This window comes from Rhinatrema bivittatum, chromosome 4, assembly GCF_901001135.1.
Source record: "Rhinatrema bivittatum chromosome 4, aRhiBiv1.1, whole genome shotgun sequence".
Lineage (NCBI taxonomy): Eukaryota > Metazoa > Chordata > Amphibia > Gymnophiona > Rhinatrematidae > Rhinatrema > Rhinatrema bivittatum.
The window spans coordinates 402,827,493-402,843,764 of NC_042618.1; the positions used below are offsets into that span (position 1 = coordinate 402,827,493).

A 16,272-nucleotide genomic window follows, 5' to 3' on the forward strand; every position below is an offset into this window, starting at 1 on the left:
GAATCTTGATTTATCCATAAAATACAGATACAATTAATTTTCCATGCTCATTTTCCAATATTAGAAACCTAACTAATTAAAATATAGTGACTAATATTTGATACATGGATATATAAATATTTGTCTTGTTTGTGAATCTTTTGATAGTTGTGAGTTTAATGTGTATGTAATTTTGAATTCCACCCAGAATTGTAGACAGAGTGGGTTATGCATTTTTATTAATAAATAAAACTTATAGTGCCAGGATCCCCAAACTGGGTCCGTTTGAGCTGGAAACCCAAAGGAGCAGGAAGAAACTATTGTGTCTAAAATAAAATAGGAATTGAAGCCCCCTGCATTTAACAGAGGCTCCTGCCTCGTGATGGTGGATGTTGTGTTCATGGTGAAGGCACACTTTTTCCCTTGGGCATAGGTGCAACATGGCCTAGCTACGGCTCTGAATAAATTAACCAAAAATACCTGCAGACAGGGTTGGGAGCCTCTGCATCTATACATGCAAACTGCAAAGACGATGATAATATACGATTCAGTTATGCAGATTTAAGGTGGACCTAGTTACCCACCAAAAGGAGAAGAAAGAAGTTTCGTAAATAGTATCGTTAAGTAGAGTTAGAAACACGAGTGCAATCAGCTTATAACAATTGGGTGCATCGCGGTGAATTTCCCAGTGCTGTTAAAACTACCCCCTCATCCACGTGGATAGGATTTCAAATATAAATTCAAGTAAATATAAAGAAATCTGCAAGGAGTCTATTTTCACTTTAGAGGCAGTCAGCGGGGGTGTCAGCTCTTGGATCTGACCCAGCTAGGAGCTTATGCACTTGAAAAGCTTGCCTGGAACCCTTCAGCCAGCACGGGGACTCGGACCCTTTCACTGCATCACCTGCCAGCTTCAGCCACGCAGAGACGAGAACAATGTATAAGAGAATTCTTATTAAACCGCACCAGGCCTTAGCCCCCCCCGGTCATAGTCCTCCCTAACACACACACAGCAGTCCTGCTGTTAAGTTCTTATGGAAAATATGTACTGCAATTATTTTTAGCCTGTGCAATCAAACAGGTCTGCGAAGGTTTGGAAGTTACTGCTGCCACTGCGTGCCCAGCTCCTTTTTTTCCTGCACGTGCGGTCCCTCCCACCCTGGCTGCTGCTGTGGTGGGCGACGGAGCGGCGCGAGGGAGCCGGGGCCCAGGTGGGCACTGGATTTGAACGAGTCTCTGCGCTTTGCAGGTGGAAAGGCAGCAGGGAAGCGGGTCAGACCGAGAGCTGCGCCGGGATTGGAGTTTGCCGGGGCTTGATCGGCAGCCACCTCCCATCCCCCGCCCCCCTGAGCAGTGACATATCCCCCCCTCCCCGGAACCTCGCTTGACTTTCACTCTTTTACTCCCAAGGGCTTGCAGAACGCCTTAAAGGAAAGGAAGATGGAAACTCTCCGGGTTCAGATGTTCATGCCCTGTTCCTTTGAAAGCTTTCGTCTGTAAGTGGAGTTGGCTTTATTTGTTTTTGTCTTCCTGAGGAATGGTTCACAGTTCAGACCCGTTTCTCTCTCTCTCTCTCTCTCTCGCTCTCTCCTTGCTTCCCTGGCTGACTCTTGGGGCTGCAGGTACACAGATATTAAGAGACGTTTGAGGTGCTAGCAGTCTGTGTGGCCACATTTCTTCTCTGAAACCTTGGCATCACAGTACCCCTTAATGTCATTTTAAAGGGTTCAGTGCGTTGTGCTGGTAGGATACGTACATTAACCTGAAGTTTCAAATAATAGGATATGATCGAGTTGGCAGTTGCTCCTACGAAGTTGCTACTGGTATGTGTGTTACTTTTTTTTTTTTTAACAGTTTCTCCCTGTCAGTCACTAAACTAAATTGTGCCAGATCAACAGATCTTGATATTTACCAAACTGCAGTTGTAAACCTTCTGAGCAGGGAGCTACCTACTGTACCAGACTGTAACTGGCTTTGAGTTAGGATGTGCAAAAGTAAGTGATTAAAATCCTATCTAAAAACAAATCAGAACTGCATCTTTCCCACTGGGATTTGCTGCAGTGTTTTAAAGCCCCCAACTTGTGCCAGTCACTTAATTTTAAGTTTGCATGTTTTTGTTTGTTTGGGAAAAAGGTGGAACTACCCACAGAGCAGGCAGTTATAGGAGTAGACAGGTATTGCATGCCTCTCGCTACCCTCTCCTGTCCACGGTTTTATAAAATGGAGACAGTGAGTGCATTAGAATCACCTCTTTACCATGAATTCATTTTCCCTGCCCATGGCTGCCCTCTGACCCTTGGCAGAGCCAGTGGGAGCATCATGAGCCTGGGTAGAACACATTCAGTTGCTAACAATATGGCAGGAATACATATACATATATGTATATATTGTATGTATGTATATATATTTATATATATATATGTATGTATATATACACACCACACCTTCCAAAAGTATGACATAATTGATGATGTATAATAATATGTAATCAATCCACAGAAGCTGAAGATCCTCACTCACAAATTTACTCAATACAAAAAAAGGAGGATATATGAAGTTCTCTTTTATAATTGTTTAGATACTAAATTGAACAACCTTATCAACTATTTATATAGGAACAAATACCATCAGTAGTAGTGCAAATGGACTATTCAGTGGCATGGCTGCCCACTGAATAACCTGGTAAGTTAGCCGGAAATCTGTATCTGGCTAACTTACTAGCCTCTCAGCGGTTGAATATTTACCCCAAATTTCTATTGTGTCTCATTTGTGTCTTGATTAGATTGTCAGCTCCATGGAGTAGGGACTGTCTCCTGTGTTGTTTAGCACTCTATAAATGATTCTTCGTAGTAGTAGTGGTAATATGATTGTAATTATCGGTATATTTCTATAGGCGTGTGTTTTTAGTATGTTTAAACATGTTTGTTGAGCTATTGATTTTTGGAAAGGTGAAGCTTGAAATCCCTTTAATTTGTATGTCTGGAATTCAGCCGTCTTCCACAAACCTTGTACAGTCTTGTGTTACATAGTAACAGCAATGGTACAATTTAGAAGTAAAATCTGACTGAAGGCTGTGTTCCTAAGTGAACAGGCATTCAAGCAGATCAACTTATGGCCATTTTATAAGCCAAGAACTCATGCAAAAGCCATCTCAGGAGCGCATTAATTATTTACTGAATGTACTTGGGTCATGCAAGAGGGTTTTGATTAAGTTGGGACAACATTATGCTTGGTAGCTTGTGAAAAGGTGTGCATTATCGGCAGGAGCCAAAAAAAAAAAAAGATGGAAAAACACTAACTTGTTGTGGAACTATTTTTAGGATGTAGCCATGAGAGAAAGAAAAGGGAAGATATAAACTAAGGGTTAAAGATTTCTAGGCGGCAATGGGCATGGAGGATGTGTGAAAAGGAAAATGATTATTTACTGAACCAGTCAGGAAATAAAACATCTGCAAAATAAATTAAAAAAAAAAAATTAATTCATACTGCCACTATCTCTTCACCATAGACGGTTAGTGAAAGAACGTTTACATGAAAGGTTTGCTATTCCACAATGCTTTGTAGCAAATTTTGTCCCACTTTGACTACTGGTCTACAATTTTATCCTAATCTGCACAGTTTGAAAATTGACTTCCAGAATATAACATACTAATGGCAGCAGAAAAAGAGGAATTGGATGCGGACAAGGCTAGGCCCTAACTTTAAACGGTCTGGAGTACTGATGCGCAGGACTGCTTCTGTGGCCAAAGCCTGTTCAAGCAGCATTGTCTGAATTATCAAGAAGGCTGCTCACCCTGTAAAAATGTTGCTAGCAATAATTTTGTTATGGGTTTGACAGTTGCTTGGTTTTGATTGTTAATATTACTACCCTTAACAGAAACATGGGGGATATTCTGCTCGGAGCAGCAGTTACTAGCATAAGAAACTTGCTGGGCAGACTGAATTGACCATTTGGCCTTTTTTCCCCCCCTGCATTCGAAGCGGAGATCGATTGCTGCAATCAGTGGGGGGCGTAGGGCACCAGGGCCCCAGGGGGCAGCAGCCGTGGTACGCAGCGAGAGCCGGTTGTAGCGACAGCCTCAACGCAGTGCAAAAAAAATTAATCGGGGCTGCGACTGACGTGCCGGAGTCGGAGAAGAGGCAGCTGCTGCTGCGGTGGCAGCTCAGCAGTTACCGGTAGGATATTTCATGACGGCGACAAGCGACCGACCCCCCCCCCCCCCCCCCCCCCGTCCTCACCCAACCCGATGGCGACTACCGGTTCAAAGAAAGCATCATTTGAAACTCTCGGCGACTGCGAGTCGACCCCCAAATGCTTCCTTTCTCTAATCTCTCCGCGAGTCGCTCCCCCAGGCCCTCACAAATGCTTCATCTCCTTCGCTTGTGTTGGTGAGTCGGCGTCCCTCCCCCCCTGCAAACAGAAGGGAGAAGGCTGGCTGTAATCGAGGGTGCAGACTAGGGTTGCCAACTGTCCAGAATCATTCTGGATTCTACAGAGTTTTGGGGTACTGCCCTGAAAAAAAAGGAGGAGGGCTAAAATGTTCGGAAATGTCCTGATTTTTAGCCCTCGTGCTGCAGGTCAGCGTCTGATCCTCCCCATCAATTATACAATATAGTTAGGGACTTTCATTTTCAATTTTCATTTTACTTTTCCTGGAAATTTATCAGTTTATTACGACAAACAAACTGCATCATTCTTCAAAATGCGTTATGGCGTTAACGCACGCAATAACACGTTAACACATGCGAAAAATGCTGTAGCGCACGGCACAAATGCAAATTTTTTTGGGGGGGGTGGGATCGGGGAGGAGTTTGTGGTTAGCATTAGTAAAAAGAGAGAGAGAGAGCCTCTGGGGAAGGCCTCACTGTGTGCACCTATTTAAATCTCTATAGGAAGGCCACCTAATAGGTCGAGGTGAGGTGTTAGGGGTGGTTTAGGGGGCCAGTTTCGCATGTACCCTGTTCTCTCACCCCTAGCAGTCAAGCTAGGGTGAGAGAACATAGTACAAAATGTCATCTTTGTTAGACTTTCCTCACTCCAAATGATGTGAAATCTTCACCAAGGTGTACTGTGCTGTTTGTACGTCTCATGCTACATGCAAACTGGCCCCTAAACCACTCCTAACACCTCATCTCGACCTATTAGGCGGCCCTCCTATAGAGATTTAAATACTTAACTACTAGAAGGGCCTTGTAGATAGGTGCTCTCTCTCCTTCTGTCTGTCTCCTTTTGCCTCTCTCTCTCTCTCTCTCATTTTGGTAAACTTACCATGCTGTACAATAATACCAATACACGTTCCTTTTTATTAGCGTGGGCGTTATCACTGCGTTATTACAAACTTTTTGATGAATCTAGGTGAAGATTGAGAATATCTGTGTAAAAAAGGGCTAGGTTTTTTTCCCACTGATTTTCTCCATTTTTTATTTGTTGTAGTAAACACTGATAAATTTCCACGAAAAATACAATAAAAAATGAAAATCAAAATAAATATAGTGTATGCCTTGTTAGCTACTATATATTCAGTGTGTTGGATATATTTATTTTTTTGTGTCACTTACATAGACTTCAGTCCATGATTTAATCAGAGGCCTAAAGAATGGTACAAAACAGTAATTTGGACCCTGGGTTAGTAAAAGCAAACCTTTTTCAGAATAAAGAAGTTCCAGATCTAGTGGTTATGATATGAGGCTCTGAAGGGGCAGTCTCAGGAATAACATAGGAAATTATTTTTTCACAGAAAGGATGGTGGATGCATGGAATAACCTCCCAGTGGAGGTGATAAAGTCAAAAACGATAACAATTAAAGAAAGCACGGGATCATTCATTGCATAGAAGTGAGGGAAAAGCTAGAGATCAACTGGGGTCAAAGATACTGTAGCAAAAAGTAATTGAGCAAACTAGATCGGTCCTTATCTGCTATCAAATGATAGATTTCTGTTGCTTTGTAATGGTGAAGAGCGGTAATAAAAGTCGCATTTGTGTAAACCCCTTCAGTGAAGATCAGAGTTGGATTTAAGGCGAACGGCACCATGGGTGAAAAGCACCCTCCTCAACTGATGGTACACACAGCCCTCCAATCCTCTCTTCAGCTGTGGTGGAATGGGACCTGCCGCAGCTACGCGATTTCAGTCTTCAGTCACGGGCAGGTTGGGCCTGTCTTCAGCCGCGGTGGGGTTGGGATTCACCATGGCCACGCGATTCCTTTCTTTGCCCGAAGCGGGATGGGATCTACTGTGACCATGCTGGGCCTCTCCTCCTTCTCTGTCCCATGGTGCTCAGGGCATCCCTCAGCTGATGGCATCCGGGGCAGCCACCCAGCTCACCCACCTCAAAAAAACCAGCCCAAGTGAAGATATTAAACAGCATCTCCAAATGTTCTGAAATCTGACAGTTAAAAGTTGGCAACCCTGGCGCAGACTCAGCAGGGAAGCCTCGTGCTGTCTGCTGCATGCGCACTCCAGGATGAGTGGAACAGGAGCAGTGCGGAGGGCACTGCGAAGAAGAGAGCTGTCCCCTGATTTGTGAAGAAGGATATAAAATAGGGACCCCCCCTCCCCCAAATAGTTGTTGATGAAGTTTTATGGCACTGCATTCAGATTGAGCTGGAAACCCACAGGAGGAAAACCGCAGGGCCTAATTGCCCCTCCCCCCCCCCAAACCTTGATAAAACATTTTAAAATTCTGTTTTACAATAGAATGGGTATTATTTCACAGACCTTGTCTTACCTTTTGACATGGGATATTAAAATTACAGTGAAGGCACAGAACCGTACTTTTAAACCTATGTAATGTTAAGCAAGCACATGGAGTTCTCTGATTGGCCACGGTATCAGGCATTAGTGGCCTCTTCTGTTAATAAACAAGAATTTCTATGACAGCCCACATTTCCTACAATATTCTAAGCTGCAGAAACATTTTAAAAAACCCTGTTATTTATTTCTTTTTTATTAATTAAAAAATAGGTTCACAAAACAATTTAACTTTCCATAACAGGTATGCATTGGACTTGACAACCCTTTTGAGAGGATGGGACAGACATTCTACTTTGATAGATCTTGGAGAGAGCAATTTGCATAAGACATCTATCAGGATAAATGAGCTGTCTGAAAATTGCCCATCCCTTGCCCATCTAGAAGCAGCGTGCGTACGTTTAGCTGAATAAAAAGTAGGCAGGCCCCAGATTGAGGTGGGGGTGTGTGTGTGTGTGTGTGTGTGTGTGTGTGTGTTTAGGTCAAGGGAGACAAATAACACACAGAGATTACATTTTCACATCTACATGTCCCCGCACAGAAATCTCTGCGGCTTTGGCCCGAGGCAGTTTTCTAAGGAAAAGTAGGCTTGTTTGTCTTTTCTCTTTGAGAACTGGTGCAAAAGTCCACGAGTAAAAGTACCAACACACTTTGTATCTGTGTGAGTGCTTTGGAAAATTGCCCCCAAAGTTTACTCTGGTTGTATAAGCAGAAATCATAGTTCTAACTACTAACCAAAGAAAATCCTCTACTAACAAAACAGTAACGTCAAACAAAGAAGGGGACATATATATATATATATAATTGCACACATTGGTGTAAATTTGTTTGGTAGGGTTCAATCAGCGGAGGTGGCTTGACCTCACACCCGCTGGAATATCACCACACTGTTTTTATTGTGTTAATAATAATAATTTTAATAATAGATCATTCCCAAAGTATATTGCTTTGCAACTTTTAAATATTTTTCTGACTTATTATACTGCCAAGATGGTAGCTTTGAATTGAACTAATGCCGATGAAAAATTCTCTCGAGCCCCTGAGGCAGGTGAGGATCCACCGAAACGCTGGCAGTGTTGGGCACGGAAGAATGTGCGGTCTGAAGGGGTATGTGAGTAAACCACTGTGCCACTAATTTTTAACACATTCAAAGTTGATATCTACCCCCACTTTTTCTTTAACAATGAGTGAACGATATATTTGACTTTTTAAGTTCATAAATACAAGGATTTTGGATATCAGTTTTGGTACTATAAGAAGAGATTTTCAACAACATATGGAATCATTTCTTAATACCATATGGAACAATTTTTTAAGTCAGAAAAATATTTTTTAAAAATTTGCAAAACAATATACTTTAGGAATGATCTATTATTAAAATTATTATTATTAACACAATAAAAATGGTGTGATATTCCAGCAGGTGTGAGGGCAAGCCACTTCTGCTGATTGAGCCCTACCGAACAAATGTACACCAATGTGTGTAATTATATATATATGTCCCGTTTGGAAGCAGAAATCATGCCTACTAGAGACAACATTGAATTGTTCAATAGGAGATGAGAATGAGCGATAAGGCCATGTTTCTCCATCTGAGCTTTAAAATCAGATTAGCAGTGTTAAAGGCCGGGTCTGCAGATGAATTAACTGGACTTGACCAACTGTTGCTTCTCCTGTCCCCCAGCTTGGTTTTTACTCACCTGAGACATCGAGGAGCATGGGGAGGCCAGATGTTTTGGGCAATGACTTAACTAGTTTTATTAGAAAACTTAGGCCTGGATTTTCTAATATTGCCAGGCTCTTTGAATCGCGCGGTACAGGGGGCCGGGGGGGGGGGGGGGGGGGGGGGGGTGGACCTGCAAAAGTCGGCAGCGATCGCACCTCTGTGGTGCGATCGCTGCCGGCTTTTCGCACCCAATAGCGCCATTATAAAAGGTGGTTGCTATTGGGTGCGAAATTCGCAGTGAATAGGGTTCTTACCTTTTCGCTGTCCGCGATGTCTTCGCGGCGTCCACCCCGGTGCCGCCCCAACTCCTCCTGTTCCGGCCTTGACGCCACCCCAATTTAGTGATCGCGTGCGATCGCTTTGGAAAATGACCCCCTTTAGTTATAAGATGTGGAAGGAGGACCTGGGTGTTAGCTTTAGTGTTGGTCTTATTACAATCAGAAAGAGAGAGAGAGAGATGATCATGCCTGAAATGGTCTGCCAGGGGAGGTGCGGAAAGCCAGTACTTAAACAGATTCTGGGCATGTGTTTGTAATGCTAGCCATCTGAAGACAGTGAAGCAATGTGACAAGGCAATAGCTAAGCCAGAGAATGCTGGGCTGCATAGAGAAATGAATAACCAGTAGGGATGTGCATTTGTTTGCAACGTATTGGCAATCTGCAACGATGCCATATTTTGTTGTATTCATGGGGGTCACAAAACATATGGCGAACCCCCACGAATACAACGTATCACTAATGAATAAATCCCCACCCTCCTGACCCCCCCCCCAAGACTTGCCATAAGTCCCTGGTGGTCCAGCTGGGGTCCTGGAGCAATCTCCTGCAATCGGGCCGTCGGCTGCCGATATTGAAAATGGCGCCGATAGCCTTTGCCCTTACTATGTCACAGGGGCTACCGGTGCCATTGGTCGGCCCCTGTCACATGGTAGGAGCACAAGATGGCGCCGGCCGTCCATTGCTCCTACCATGTGACGGGGCCGACCAATGGCACCGGTAGCCCCTGTGACATAGTAAGGGCAAAGGCTATCAGCGCCATTTTGAATACCAGCAGCCGACAGCCCAAGTGCAGGAGATCGCTCTAGGACCTCCGCTGGACCACCAGAGACTTTTGGCAAGTCTTGGGGGGGTCAGGAGGGTGGAGGGTTATAGTAAATTAAATTTAAAGGGTTGGGATGGGTTTTTTTGGGGAAATGAATACATATGTAACTAATGAACGGATCAGGGTCCCCCGAGAGCGGATGCAATGGATTTGGGTCTCGACGAATACCTAATGGGACGAATCTGTCCCAGCTGCACATCCCTAATAACCAGTAAGAAAAAGGAAGTAATAATCTCCTTGTACAGTCATTGGTGAGGCTTCACCTGGAGTATTGTGCTTGGTTCTTGAGACCATATCTCAAAAAGGATAGAGACAAGATGAAGGCGGTCCAGAGAAGGGTGACCAAAATGGTGTGGGGTCTCCATCAAATAGCTTATGAAGAGAGGCTGAAGGACCTAAATATGTATACCCTGGAATAGAGGAGTTGCAGGGGAGATATGATACAGACCTTCAGATACCTGAAAGGTTTTAATGATGCACAAAGCTCAAACCTTTTCCATTGGAAAGGAAACAGTAGAACTAGGGGTCAGGAAATGAAACTTCAGGGGGGATGACTCAGAACCAACATCAGGATTTCTTCATGGAGAGGGTGGTGAATGCCTGGAATGCTCTTCCAGAGGAGGTGGCAAAGATAAAAAAAACAGTCAAAGAATTCAAAGGGGCATGGGATAAACACTGTGGATTCCTAAAGGCTAGAGGTCAAAAATGAAGAAAACAGTGCATGGGGGTAACCTGCTCAGTGCAACAGTTACTACCCTTCTTAGAAGCACGGGGATTACTATCCTCAACCAATAAGCCTTCATACTTTTGACACAACTGCAACATCACTCTCTGCTGTGACGATGGTGGGGAAAAAAAGGAGAAATTGGATTCAGACGGCAACCAACATGGACCCTGACTTTTACAGTCTGGGGGATACCAATATGCAGACATAAGGGAAAGAGCACATGACTGTTTCGAAGGCAAAGTCGAAAAGCAAAGCAAGTCAAGATTGCTAGCAGTAAGTTTTGATTGTAAATATTTCTAGTCTTATCATAAGGATTGGGGGTAACTGTACAGACTATCCTTAAGAGAAACCTGGGGTGACCTACACAGCGCAGTCGATATGATCATGAGAAACTTGCTGGGCAGGACTAGATGGACCATTTGGTCCCTTTTTCTGCCATCATTACTATGTTATGTCACTATATTCTTTCTATACTTCTTCCTTAGCCCAACCCAAGGGGGGCAGTGGTAGGAAAGGGGTTGAAAGTTCAGGTAAAAGAGGGGGTTCGTGGGGGGGGGGGGGGCTGTTACCAACCGGGTTGAGTATGGGAATTTATATGGCTCATCTACCCAAAGTGCAAATAGAAGTTTTTGGATGGGCCAATTGGATCATTTTTTTTTTTTGCCCTCATTACTCATTACTCGGAGGTAAAGGGAGCAGCAGATGAGTTGACCTGAGAGGTAACACATCCCATCTGCATGTGTGCTTCCCACCCTAACTTGCTAGTTATTTTGCATACTTTTTAAAAAATCAGTTAAGCTTTTAGGATTTCCCTAGAGATAGCAATTCAAGGGGGTCTGTTTACTGACCTATGGTACGTGGTAATGTGGGTTATTTAATACAGCTCCCATTAGTGGCGGTGGGTCCTATTCTCTAAAATAGTCTGCACTGCACGTCACAGGTTAGTAAATAGACCCCCCCCCGAGTTTGGTGACTTTAAAACTGAACATATCCAGCTTTAAACTATGCAAACGCCATCTTGAAAGGGAAAAGTGAATGAGAATATTCAGAGTTGAGCAGGAGGTGAACCATTAAGGCTGTAACCCATCTTAACCATTTTGCCCTGTACGAGGGCTTTGCTACTCGTTTTCAGAGCTGTTTGTTTACAACTACGAATGTTCGGCACTATCAAATCATTTGCTACTTTGTGACCAGGATAGTGCGTTCCACATATAAATCTTGCCTGGCCCCTTTCCTCCCTGCTTGTTTCTCCTCCCCCTCCCCCCCCCAAAGAACAATTCCTAAACGTACTCTAATTTTCTGAAGTGCAGTCAGGACTGTGGTTACAGTAGAAATAGAATTAAAATATGGAGAGCAATTACTTTTAATTTAAAGAGTTAATTTTTTTCCTCCTTGAGGTGTGCAGCATTTTAAAATAATGGTTAAAATTGTTCATTTTGGCATATCTGTGCTTTTCAATGTAACTGACTTGTGTTTGGTTTTTGAATGTATTGCCCATTTTTCACAATGGGCTTTGGCCTCCATTGCTGTTTTTTGCTTTTGAGATGGATAATCATGTGCATGGTGTATAAATCAAGATGATGCTTATTGTAGATAAGTTGAAATCAGGAAGCCTCCCCTGCTTCATGTGGCATGCTGTTACCCTCCCATCATCTGTAAATTCCAGTGCCTTTTTATGATAAGAGAAGCCTTGTACTGCTATTAAAGCAGAGACAGTTGTTTAAATCTCTCCTCCCTATCCTAAAATAAAGAAACCATCATTTTCCATGCATCTAGTTTCTAAAGAAATCACGTTTGATCTCTGCTAGGGTGAGCCACCTGTATATGGAGAGCAGAGCTGCCAAGTGACCTGATTTCTGGAAGGATACGTTTTGGTTAGTTTTCATTTTTGAATTTACATCCTCAGTGCATTATGGTTCCTGTAGTCCCGAGTGTCTGGCTTGAAACCAAGAGAGAACATTTCTATATTTTGTTTGTATTAGTAATACTTTTCTTGGTACTTTTCTTCTTGCTGTGCAATAAAAATGTTTGACAAAATTTTTAGCATTTTGTGACATTGAAGAAGGACCATCGTTAGCTGTCTATAGGCCCTGACTATCAAACCTTAAATTTTGTTTCAGTAAAAGAATTCATAACTTTTATTCTTGTTTTCAGTTCTAGAGCAGTTTCCTCAGGTTTACTGAAGGACTTTGCATAATGCCAAGGTTAATTTTTTTTTCATGTTGGTCATTCCAAACAGAATTGCTGGCTGAAAACGTCTTTGTATTTGGTGATCGAGCATTACCTTTGGGAATGGAGTACCAAGTCCCGCAGAGAAGCTGATTCTGTTCCTTTGAGTGTGGAACACAAAATCATTAAAGCTTTTCAAATGCCTTCCACAGGAGGTCTCTCTCCTTACAGTGAATATGCTGGCTGTGCCCTATGAAGAAGGGGAATAAAATGAATTGCTTTTTATGTTTTGTATTAAAACTATATTTTTGAATTGTATTGCATATTTCTATATTATGTTTTGTTTTTTTTATCTTCTGCTGTAAGCCGCTGTGCTTAATCCTTGGGAATGAAAGGGCAAGGTAAAAATGTAAGAAGCAGTAGAAAAAGAATATTACTTCTCAGGCTTTTGCCTCTTATTACAACAAAACAGGTTTGTTGCGTTCTTGTTTTCCTATCAGTGGACATTCCTGCTTAAACAGACCGTTGCATTCATATGCTGGAGTTACGAACACAGTGAGCCTGATTTTATCAAAGCTTTCCTCTCATTTTCTGCCTGTGGAGAAAAAATCCAGTCCATTATTTATTAATACCCATAACACTCTCCAAAGGTGACCTTGCACGGTGCAATCTTGGGTTAAACCCAGTGATGGTCTTTATAAATAATTAGAATACCCAAGTTTTGTAACTCAATCCCATTAGGGGAAAAAAAAATACCCTGTCAGTCACATGACAAAAATAGATTGTGCAAGAAAAAGCAAGGTTTCTGCCAGCCAGTCAGTAGGGGGGCCAGATGGGCATCCTGACAGAAGACTGCTTCCGTAACTCGCTGCTGAAATGGTTATTTTAAAAGACGGATCAGGTGTTTTGTTTAAAAAAAAAAAAAAAGATTGTAAAAATAATATACTTCCATTGCAATGGACTCTACCATACTGAAAAGGGTCATGAGATACCTGTGGAATGAACTTTTCAGGAATACAGAAGCTTTACCTACTGTTTCCCAGCTGAACAAAACAGGGCTTTGTTTTAATGCAACGTATCCTCAATCTGGTTCTCTAGGATCCTCAGACCATTCTGGCTGCATATCCATTGTGGATATCCTGAAAACCAGACAAGTGAGGGGAACCCTCAAAGACCAGGTTGAGGACCACTGCTTTAAACATTTTAAAAACCTTGAAGCTATTCTACCTTTTGGTTTGCATGTAGGTCTTCCTTTATTTTTATTTTATTCAGTCCTATTTCTGCGGATTTGAATAACAAATGATCAGCATGGATGTTATATTCACAATAACTTGATTACAGCACACTACATATATAATACATATATATTACCGTTAACAATGAAAGGCTAAAACAAATCCAGGCAAGAACTTAACTTCAGGCAATAGCTTCAGCCATAGGCTTGTTTAAATAACAAAGCCTTCTTTTTCTTTTTGAATATCAGATAATCAACCTCATCCCTGAAATCATTTGATAATGAATTCCTCAAAGTGCAAACAAGAAGGCCCTAGCTAGTGTCTCTTGCAATTTATAATCTCTAAAGGACTGCACCTGTAACAGATTTTGCCCCGTGGAATATAACTGGTGAGCAGATATGGTTGCAAGAGACCAGACAGTGGGGAGTCATTTATCAAAGGCTTATCGCACACGTTTCAGCCGTATCACGTGCGATAATCCTCTATGACATGCGAAAAGGGCCTTTTTGCATGTGATATCATGCAAATTAGGGGGAGGGGAGGAGGTGGGGGGGAGGGGGCGGAGTCGGAGGTGTCTTCGCTGCGGCGATAATTTTACTAACATTATCGTTGGCAGTAGCTCGCCGAATAGCATCACCTTTCACGTGGCGGCTATTCAGTGCGGCAGCCGGGTCACCGCCGTGGTGCGAAGGCTGCGGGCTTTCGCAGGCCCCCCCCCCTCCCCTGTTTTCACAGGATTCATCATTCTGCGAGAGAATGATGAATCCTGGCCAGTGTGAGCTATGGTTGTGATTGAATTGTATGGATGATTGTTAAAATGTCTAAACTGAACTCTTCAATGCATAGGTAGCTGCTGTAATTCCATCAGTTTCATGGGAGTTTAATTAGCTGAAAGAAGGTAGAATGAGCAGATCCTGGTCAGAGTGCTTCCCTTCCAAAGGACTGGAGAGTAAGTGCAAAGAGTATTAGAATAGGTCCATCACCTTTGCTGTTGGTAGCTTTGTCTGTATCATCAAGCCACCACGCGCTCGGCGGATTCCCCCAGTGGTCTCATTCCTACTGAAGTACTTGGAGAGGGGAGCCCAAGCCTTCGCCTTTTTCAGAGCGCTGAGGATTTAATTTTCTTACTGGTTGATGACACGTTAGCAACATGAACTGTATTTGGAACATCTGTGTAAATGTAATTTCAGCTGGCATGGTGAAGCACTGTGTTCATTATGCACATGCAATTAGCCAGTGTCACCCAGAGAGGTGAGAGCATTACCAGCTTTTTTTTTTTTTTTTTTTCGCAATCCATTTATTTTTATTTCCTGGGATATTAAAAAATGTGAGGGATGGATAAACAACTGCAGCCAGTGAAACAGAAAGCAGTGGCGTCTGAAATGGATTTCTTATACTGCCAGAAGATGCTGTTTACTGAGACTGGATAAATCACCACGTTGATGGTTTTTTTTACACCCATTGTATTCTACAATCACCCACAGTCTTACTCATTCTAGGTAGTACGGCCCTGTACGTTCTTTGGAAGTTGCTGCTCTCCAGGAAGTACAAAAATACAACATATGCCTAAACAGTGATAATAAGACTTAAACTGCCATCATCTTGAACACCTTTGGTTTGGAGAGAACATGGATAAGTATCCTTTATTGGTTTTCTCAGTCTCTAGCCATGCCGCTCCTTCTTTGGCTATAAAGACCCACAGGTTTTAACTGTATGAACTTGTAAAGCAGTTGGTTCTCAACCTTGACTTGGGGGGCACACATTTAGTCTGGTTTTCCAGATAGCCACAATGAATATTTGCATGCGCTGCCTCCCATGTGTGCAGATATATCTCATGCATATTCATGGTGGATTTCCTGAAAACCAGACTAGTTAGGTGTGCCTCCAGGTCCGGGTTGATAAGCACTGTTAAAGCACGTACAAGTTAACACTTTTGGTAGTATGACACTTTGGGTAGGCTACATGGCTGAAGCCCTGAGACCGTGGTCCATTTTTTCTGTTATGTGCTTTAGCTTACACTTAGATGGAAGCTTCCATGATACAGGAAACCTTTGGGTCAATTTTCTTCAAAATTCAAAACTTAGGGAAAATTGCCCATGGAAGAGTTAATTAGTGGCTTTGGCCAATAGAAATAATGATACCCTTTCCCTATGTAAAAAAAAAAAAAAAATACAGTTCAGAGGCTGTTGTATATCTTGGAAAAATCCAATTTAAAAACTCTCCTTTGCTTAAGTTTTTGCTTGGAATTGCAAACAGATTATCAGCTTCAGTACAATACACAAAATCCTTATTGTTCCTGGCTTGTGGGAAACAATAGTGTCAGAATTAGGAGGCAGTTAAGAGATGATGCTAAGAAGATAATGAAGGTTTTCAGATATGCAGAGGTTAAAAATTAAAATATATCACTCATACTCCACCTCCAATCAAAACAAGTTGTACATCAAACTACATTTAAACTACTATCTTTTTGGTCATTAGAGGACTTCTGAACACACAGCAAACAAAAAAACCCACATTTAAATGTACAAAATATTTTTCAAAAGCTTACAACTTGCCTTAAGTGATATAGTTTGTAATGTACCCT

The 16,272-nt window shown here is 42.4% G+C and overlaps 1 protein-coding gene and 1 long non-coding RNA gene across 3 annotated transcripts in view; both read left to right on the forward strand.

Moving 5' to 3' along the window:
* MITF (melanocyte inducing transcription factor) overlaps nt 1-16,272 on the forward strand; it is a 430,331-nt gene that overhangs the window by 176,098 nt on the left and 237,961 nt on the right. The window lies entirely within an intron of this gene.
* LOC115091146 lies at nt 1,398-12,721 on the forward strand. The gene is made up of 3 exons (XR_003856631.1): nt 1,398-1,475; nt 12,093-12,158; nt 12,524-12,721. It is a non-coding gene; the product is annotated as an uncharacterized LOC115091146 (long non-coding RNA).